This window comes from Lactuca serriola, chromosome 5 (genome assembly GCF_051521515.1).
Source record: "Lactuca serriola cultivar US96UC23 chromosome 5, Lser_US96UC23_V15, whole genome shotgun sequence".
In the NCBI taxonomy this organism is placed as follows: domain Eukaryota; kingdom Viridiplantae; phylum Streptophyta; class Magnoliopsida; order Asterales; family Asteraceae; genus Lactuca; species Lactuca serriola.
The window spans coordinates 239,742,727-239,750,735 of NC_136412.1; positions in this window are offsets into that span (position 1 = coordinate 239,742,727).

Genomic DNA, 8,009 nt, shown 5'->3' on the forward strand with positions numbered 1-8,009 from the left:
ATTTACAAAATATTCTTTAGGTTGTTTAAGTTGAACAAAAATTTATATTTAAGTTGATCCTGTAAGGTTATATTTAAATTAACAATTTAAGTATTTTATACAAATTGTTGAAAAGTTGTAGCTTTAAAATGATAATGGTTTACATACAACAACATATTAGACCTAATAAATTAAGTATAATATGTTAAAAGTTAAAAACACAACTTTATAAGTAGAAGAAAATATATTCTTTTAATATTGAGATTTAGTTTATATATGATTACACTTTAGGTTTCATATTTATTTAACCTTATTAACCAACTTATAATCATTATTAGAAAGAAATTGAAAAGTCATGGGAGTTTCAAATGAATGTGGTGAAAGGAAAAATGCTAGCTTTATAAGTATATAATGATAATGATGAGCACATAGTCGGAAAAATGATTCATGGGACATGTGTAGCACTTCAACACATTATAGAGGATTACGGTGAAGTAACTCTAAAGTAAATTCATGTCCCGTCATTTCCGAATCGTTGTCCCACACTCGTTTGACACCCCTCTTCCAAAAGTAGCGGACGTACAAATACATTAGAATTATGAGTAGTATATTTTTGTCGTAATCCATTAGGAACCTATTAATCAAAAAAAGTACCAAATAACATAAAATAAAACTCAAGAACCAACTAATATAACATAAGATTCAAGTACCAACTAACATAACATAAAGCTCAAGTACCAAATAACATAACATAAATCTCAAGTACCAACTAATATAAGATTCAAGTACAGAAAAACATAACATAAAAGTCAAATACCAAATAACATAAGATTCAAGTACTAAATACTACAAATAACCTTCAAGTAGCAAATAACCAAAAAACATAACCATATATTTCCAAAACATGCAATTAAAACCTAAACAGCTCAAACATATAAACTTAACGAACAATCTTTCCATCCTTTAAAACTCCTAAACTTGTAGCTGTCATCTTGATCCACCCTCTTAATATTTGTGGATCATTGAGTAAATTTACCCACATCTCTCTTATATTCATGGTCCCTCCAAAAATGTGATGCGCAACAAATCGTAAAGGGTCTACTGGGTCTAACTCGAGCAACTCAAGCTTCTCTAAACATTAGGGAACTGTTGGCCATTGAGTCAAATGGCGTAGAGCTTTTTGCATCTCCAGTGCTAAATCATCAATAGTAATAGAAGCTTTAGGCGAGGCACAAGAAGGTGGATCAGGTGAGGCACTAGGAGCTCGCGGTCTAGGAGTTGAGGGTTTAGCCCTTTTGTTGGGGCTACTAGAAGGTGAAGCAGCAGTAGGTGGATCAGCAGAAGGTGGTGGCTGAGTAAAATGCTCACTAGTATGATTGTAAAAGAATCATCTTCATCTATGTTAATTGAAGGGGAGTCCATAAGCTTTAGTAGTATGACATGGAAAGAAGATGATCCATTTCCCGATGGTGTTTAGGATGTGGCATAACTGAGATTACCAGATGCACTGTTTCCATCAAAGAGTTCTGCACAAAGCTCTGGAAACAATAATGGGATGGTTTTCAAAGAAGCGGCTTTCGGATGTCCCTAAACCCAATCAATGTAACAAAAGTAATATAAGAATTAATGGCAACTATATAAACAATATACATATAAATATGTGTGTGTATGTGTGTATGTGTGTGTGTGTGTGTATATATATATATATATATATATATATATATATATATATATATATACCTTTTTAAAGTCCTCTCACTCCTCATTAGTTAAGTTAAAAGCATTTGTTTGTGGATTGTAAAGGTTTCTAGTTTTGTTTTTTAAGTATAACCATCCTGTGTATTTGGCTTTAAGATTATCATAGGCGTTTTTTAATTGTCGTTAATTCAAATCTATGCCAAACTTTTCCTTAATGGTTGTTCCTAACTTGTGCCATGATTGTTTGTGCAAACTCAAACCTTTTCTACCCACAGTTTGTACTTCTTCAATACAAGTGAGGGATAAGCATTTTGTTTGTTCATTGGTCCATGTATGTTTATCTCCCATTGCTAATATATATATATATATATATATATATATATATATATATATATATATATATAATACATACTTTAGCAACATAAATTAATCATATTTCAACATAATCAAGAAATAAGTTTAGCATATTCAACAACAATGCATCATGAATGAACAAAAAAAACCATATAAGAAAAGATTATACTACACAATTGATGGGTTTGAGCCAAAAGAACATCCTATGTGCTCATGCAAACCCTAATTCTTGGATCTAGGTTTCTCTAATTGTACATGCATTCATCAAAGACTTTCAAACCCTATATCTAATATACTATAATCGAAATTAGGGTTTAGATATTACCTTTGATTATTATGTAGCAATAACAATCTTGTAACATCCCAAAAATACAGGCCAAAAATTTCATTTTTAAATACGTCATTATAAATCCAAAAGTGTAATAAAACATTTGTAATATCATGTCATGTGAAAACAAAAGTAGAAATAATCAAACATGTTATCATAAAACAATATCAGAGTGTAATCCCAGAGATCTCATGTGCGGAAAACCATAGTGTGATGCGCTACGATCAAGCCAGCTCCTTTCCTTTAAACACGAAGTACCTGAAACCAAAACTGAAAATCGTAAGCACAAAGCTTAGTGAGTTCCCCCATCATACCACATACCATACAATCAAATAACATACATATACTGTCAGGTATATCTGGGTACCCGACCTACCCCTTCGGTCCTCTCGACCGGATACTGCCTAGCATATCTGGGTGCTAGCCTCCCCTTCAGTCCTCTCGACCGGATACTGCCTAGCATATCTGGGTGTTGGGCTCTCCTTCGGTCCTCTCGACCGGATACTGCCTAGCATATCTAGGTGTTGGGCTCCCCTTCGGTCCTCTCGACCGGATACCGCCTAGCATATCTGGGTGTTGGGCTCCCTTTCGGTCCTCTCGACCGGATACCGCCTAGCATATCTGGGTGCTGGCCTCCCCTTCGGTATCTTTCAACCGGTAACCGGGGACTATTTCACCCCCTGACACTACCACATAAAAGCATAGCATAAACACATAAGACATATATTGCCTAGCATATCTGGGTGCTGGCCTACCCCTTCGGTCTTGTCGACCGGTAATCCGGGGACTATCTCCCCTACTGTCACTAGCACATAGCATCATATCATACTAGCACATAAACATAACAGTTAGTAGCAAATATAGACAATTATCACAAAGACAATCATCTAACAACAACTCCAACTGGTGGGCCGACATTGTGGTCGTAGACCCACCGCTACTGGAAGGTAACTCACCTCACACTGCTGAAGTCCCGAAGACACAATCCCACACTTGCTGAAGTCCCGCAGACTCGACCCCAGCTGCTGGCTAACAGATTCTCGAACTATCAACACCAAAATAACACCCAATTAATAATTGGTTCCCACTACATAACCATAAACACTTACTTTGGATAATTACATTACCCCAAGCTTGGATTATTCAAGCCCAAGGCCCAATCTATAGGCCCAAAGTCAACTAGGAATCAAAGCCCAACACATGCCCCGACTTTCCAAATTGGGCCTAGGCCTATACATGGTCTCATTCTAAGGACCAACATCATATACTAATTAAGGCCCAAACCTTGGCCCATCTATGGCCTAATTTTCCAAATTGGGCCCAAGCCCCTTACCTGGGCCTTACTCTACGCCCATTAAATTACTCTAGACCATTTGCTTGATCTTGGATAATCCATTTAATAACCCAAATCATCAAGGCCCAATAGAAAGGCCCAACAATAAACCCAAATGAAATTAGGGTTTCACATAAAATGATGATTAGGGTTAAGTTTCCTACTTAACCTATTAAGGACTTAATCCATTAAGTCCATTATCGCTTAGATTAATCTTTGCCAAAGTTTATTATTTAATATCTCAAGTTATTAAATAATTTCCGTGTGTCCCGATTAATTCCCCCAAATTAGGATTTCATGGCATTAGGGTTTTTCAAACCCAAATTAGGGTTTCCAACCCAATACTAGTCCATTAATTAATTTGTTGGGCTTTTAGATCAATTAGGGCTTTATTGGGCCTATTAAGCCCACTAGAATATCATTAAGCCCATTAGGGTTTTATTGGGTCTATTAGAGTCCATTAAGCATCATTGGGCCCATTAGAGCTCCTTTGAGCCCATTAGGGTTTCAAGCATCCCCAATCGAGTCGACTCACAAGACAAGCACACCGCCACTCGACACGGCGGCCGGTGGCGGCAGCCACCACCCTAGGGTGGTGGTTTCTAATTTCATTCCATTATTCTGAGCTGTAATTTACATTTTACAGCGCTAAATATCAAAATAACACACACTATACAAATAAACACACACAACCACCTTGTGTTGGCCGGCGACAGCAGATGGTGGCAGCCACCACCTTGCAGTGGTGGTGGTGAGCTTTCCATGAATTTCCGATTACATAACCCACACATAACACACCATAATAATGGAGACACACTCAAACACCTCCATTTGCGAGATAAATTCAGCCACACCTGGTGGCTCATGGCGGCGGCACCCAAAACACAGCAAAGAAGAAGGAGAACGGCGGTAGCGAACTTCGACCAACGGCAGGGGCTCCCCCCAGTTCGTTCCTCCGACGAGAAGGTCATGGCGTCCAACGATGGACGTGTATTCCATCAGTAGCGACCACAGCGACAACGAACACGGGGGGGGGGGGGGGGGGTAACAGCCTGGATTCCCAGGTATTATTCATTTATATATATTTGTGGTGTTTTGTGAGGAGACTCGGCGAGTTTGAGCCCAAACTCGCCGAGTATGATCGCGGCTATGGGCATGGGTTCGCGTCTGGACTCGGCGAGTCCACGCTATTTAATGAAACCCTAATTTCCAGGGTATGAGACCTATTTAAAGGGGCTTATGGTCGTCATTTGCGGCCACCAACCCCAGATAGAACCCTAAAGAGTCTTTGAGCGTTTTGTGAGAGAGAAGAGGAAGATCCTTGACTATTTGTGGGTGTTTTGCATATAGAAGAGGATCAAGGCAAGAGGAGACCAAAGAAGGTGCTAATCCAATGATTCCTGAGCTCAGAGACTTCATTTGAGGTATCCATTCGTTCCTTTCTCAGTCCTTGGTGTAAGTCTTAGAGTTAAGGTTTCTTTGTGGAATGATCCATGGAGTAATTGGCCTCCTCACGTGTTGGTGCTTTAGATCTGGGCCCAAAGAGGTCCAGAGAGCCTTTTCCCTCAAGCTTTATGAGTGTTAATGGAGGCCATGAGCTTATAATAGCATTCTAGAGACCATATCATCAAATAAGGCCTTTGAACCTTTGCATGAGCACCAAGATAGTAACTTTACGTGATGTATGTGCTTGGAAGGACTTGATATATGAGTTATTGGAACAGATCTGACCTCAGGAGTGAGTTTGAGTTTATGCATGGCATAGACTCGCCGAGTCTGAAGAACAGACTCGGCGAGTAGCATGAAGATTGTCCATAACCACTCAGTGAGTGGTCTTGCCGAGTTAAGGGGTTGACTCAGTGAGTCAGGGAGAGTCAGAGAGGGTTGGCGGGTGGACTGAGTTAAGCTGGAACTCGCCGAGTTGTTCTTGAGACTCGGCGAGTTGAGTCGTGGTGTCCCCGCAACTCATGCCAGGTGGAACTAGTCGAGTTAGGAAAATACTCGACGTGTCGAGAGAGGATCCTAGGGAATCAGTGGACGCGTATAGACTCGCCGAGTCGCTATAGTGCACTTGCCCAGTTCGGTCAAAGTTGACCGTTGACCATTGACCAGTGTTGACTTGATAGGGTTAGTCAACCTTAGTTGTGAAGTGTTATTTAGAGATATATTGTGTTATAGGAGGACTATAGATCGGGGGATCGAGCACGAGTGATTTCAGGGATCTGCGAGTTACCGAGATACGCGAGGTGAGTCTTCTCACTATACTTTACCTTGAGTAGGTAACCAGAGTTATGTGATAGAGTATTTGTATGCTATGTATATTATGTGTTGCACTGCATTATTCTATGTGATTTATGCTATGCATGTTTACAGAGTTAGAACCTGAGGGTTCACAGAGTATGGGTGCACGGACCCACAGAGTTATAGACTCGAGTGGCTAACATGTGTTATGTGGTATTTTGGGAAACTCACTAAGCTTTGTGCTTACAGTGTTTGGTGTTATTGTTTCAGGTACCAATGAGGATCACGGGAAGGCGCCGGTCTGATCAGTACACACACGGGATTTTATGTTATGAGATCTTGGGATTTTTATGTGCTATGAATCTGAACTTGAAACGAATGATGTTTTTATAAATAGTAAATGAATTATGTTTTTATATTATGCGAAAAAATATTTTGAAATTCACGGTGTTACAGTTTGGTATCATAGCCTTGGTTTGAGGGATTCGAGTACACCTTCGAGCGTATTTGAACTCAAACTGAGGAATTGAGAAATATTTTCAAAAAGAAAAGAGTAAAAGATTTTAAAAACACAGAGTAGAGTCGTGTGTACGATCAACCAGCGCCCGAACGGTGATTTCCCAGAATACCCTCATGATAAGTAATTATCAGAGATGCTATGTTATGTTATATAATGAGTACGATATGCATGCTAGAGTAGACTAGGTATTCTTATTAGGACTAGAGTGGCCTGATATATGATGCCTTAGTCTAGGGGTTTTGCTGCTAGGGATGCTAAAGATGGATTGGATAGCAGTGAGGTGCTTATGAGGGATTTGCTAGTGAGTAGCACATGATAGAGAGAGTAGAGTACTTGGGATTTGGGGCTCAAGGAAGAGGACTTGGGATGAATGCCGATGCGGCATTGACGGTAGTATTGGGCCCGTACTACTAAAGTTATCGGGTTGGTGTGCGGACCAAGTAAGAATCCTTAGGGCACCAAGGAATAAGTTGGGTGGGGTTATCGAGTGCGATTATACTCGAGAAGGTCTCTAATATATCTTACGTTGTTTTTCAGAGGGAGATCACGGTGAGAACACGTCAAGCGCCAGAGAGCAGCGGGACCAGTGATGAGGAGATCCGCCAGATCATCCATGAGGAGGTGGCTGCGGCCATCAGGGCAGAGATACCGGAGATGTTTGGGTCTATTAAGACCACGTTGATTGAGACTTTTGACGAGCGTTACGCTGCTCTTTCTGAGGATGTTGTTGCAACGGCCACCACAGCTATTGCTGCCGCGAGGCCGCAGGGTGGTGATTCGTTGTTGTTCAGGGAGTTCAGCAACACGAAGCCGCCAAAGTTTGATGGTACGCAGGACCCGATGGCGGCTATGAGATGGATTTCAGACATAGAGGGGTGTTTCTTCACTTGCTCATCTCCTGAGCATTTGAGAGTATGGTTCGCGTTGAACCAGCTTCGCTTGGGAGCGAAGGACTGGTGGAAGTTTGTGACGGCGCACTTTACGCCTGCTGAGCTTACGGCAGTGACCTGGGAGAGGTTCACTGCCATGTTCCGAGACGAGTACGTTCCCCAAGTGGAGAGTCAGCGTTTGGCCCAGGAGTTTCTGACCCTCAAGCAGGGTACTGAGTCTGTTACGGTGATTACCAGGATGTTCCACGAGAGGGCGATGTTCTGCCCTGAGCACGTGTCTACTGAGCAGGCACGTATGAGCCGATATTTGAGTATCTTGAGACGAGACATTCGGGAGTTCATGGCGAACTCCTCGTACCGAACATTTGCCGAGCTTCAGGCAAATGCCCGGAAGAGGGAGATTGAGCTAGAGACTCAGGCTAGGGAGGAAGCGGAGTCCCAGGGGAGGGATCGACGACCGGCACAGTCTCAGCCGGAAGCCAAGCGGGCCAAGCCCACTGATCCCAAATCAGGGAGCCAGAAGGGCCGCACTTGTGGGAAGTGCGGCAAGGGTCATGGTGGAGTCAGTAGAGCGGGATCTTGCTACAAATGTGGCAAGGAGGGACATATGGCCAAGGACTGTCCCAAGGGGTTTGCGGTGTGTTTCCACTGCAACCAGACCGGACA